Raw genomic sequence first — 1563 nt, forward strand, 5'->3', positions numbered from 1 at the left:
TGCGTGTGTGTGTGTGTGTGTGTGCGCGCGTGTGCGACCGCTGTTTTTCAAAGCATATTTCAGCATTTTAGTACAGTAGGAAGATCAACAAAGCCAAAGTTATCAGTGTGCAGAAGCTCACAAGTGCTGATTGATTTGAAATGTCTCCACTGCATTATCACATGACCATAACATGTTTTTTTTTTTTTAAGATTATAATTTTTTGAGCATTTAGGCCTTAATTTAAAACGATAACTGAAGACAGGAAAGGGGAGAGAGAGGGGGAACGACGCGCAGAAAGGTGCAGCAGGTCGGAATCAAACTCACAACCGCTGCGGTAAGGACTGAGTCTTAGTACATGGGGTGCATGCACAACCAGGTGAGCCACCAGGGTGCCCCTAACCCTAACATGTTTCTGACAAAAAACAAAAGCAGACCCAACGATTATTATGATGGATTGCATGTTTCAAGCACGTTTCAAATTTCAAAGTTGATTCTCATGTTGTCCGGAAATGCATTGTAACCGCTGACTGCCTAGAAGGTAGAAAAAAACCTCTCTTGAGTGCAATGAAATGCTCAAGTGGTGAACAGTAATGCAGACTATAATACTGGTCTCCAAATAGGTGTAAAACTTCTAGTAAAGTTGACAACAGTTTGTTGGATAAGGAGAATAATTTTTTATGCAGTGTCAGAGAGAATATCAGGGACGTACTGCAGCTTTTGCCATGATGACATAAACAACAATACCACTTGGACCTCTAGTTGTAAACAGCATTAGCCAAATTTGACCAAATGCATACCTCTAGTTCTCATTAAGTACCAAGACTATCTAAACTTTTGGTCTTAAATAATCCCTGTCAGTGAATAGCTAACGAAACCCATATTAATCCTAAAATGTCAATAAACTTGACCTACAGTTGAGGTTTCTTGGATATTTTTTAAAGCTGTTCTTGTTTTAATTACATTTTGTCATTTCATGCATTTATTGAATAGTATACAGTAGAGAGATAAAGAGAAAGAGAGAGATGGGACCACCCGGGTGCCCCTATTTCTTGGCTTTTAATCTTGTTAGATTATCTTTTTCTCTCTATCATCTAAATTGGTTGATAACTTCCTTAACTTTTAGCTGTTTTGGTGAAAAGTTGTTTTACAATCGACTCATTATCTTTTAGATTACAAAGCCACACAGTATGCAGCTTCAGTGTCAGAAGGCACCAGGTTTTGGCAGCTGAAATGATGGACCCTATTTTAACGATCTAAGGGCACAGCGGGAAGCACGTTGGCACAGGTGCGTTTACAGCGTGTCCAAATCCACTTTTGATAGTTTGACAGCGGAAAAAAAGGGTCCATGCGCATGGTTTAAAAGGATTTTACTTAGTGTCTCATTAATTCATAGGTGTATTTTGGGCTTAACATGCTATAAACCAATCAGTGTGTCATCTCCCATTTCCTTTAAAAGCCAGACGTGTTTTTACCTTGGCGCATTGCTATTAAGATGGCAGCTTTGCAACATTATATTTTTTATCTTTTGCATGTGTGTGTGCTGCTGCGCTTCCCTGTGTGTGTGTGTGTGTGTGTGTGTGT

At 39.5% G+C, this 1563-nt stretch overlaps 1 protein-coding gene across 7 annotated transcripts in view; it reads left to right on the plus strand.

The window, feature by feature from the left end:
* Positions 1-1563, plus strand: part of pde10a (phosphodiesterase 10A) — a 65513-nt gene that overhangs the window by 38823 nt on the left and 25127 nt on the right. The gene's annotated exons all lie outside the window — the stretch shown is intronic.

This window comes from Etheostoma spectabile, chromosome 17 (genome assembly GCF_008692095.1).
Source record: "Etheostoma spectabile isolate EspeVRDwgs_2016 chromosome 17, UIUC_Espe_1.0, whole genome shotgun sequence".
Taxonomy (NCBI): domain Eukaryota; kingdom Metazoa; phylum Chordata; class Actinopteri; order Perciformes; family Percidae; genus Etheostoma; species Etheostoma spectabile.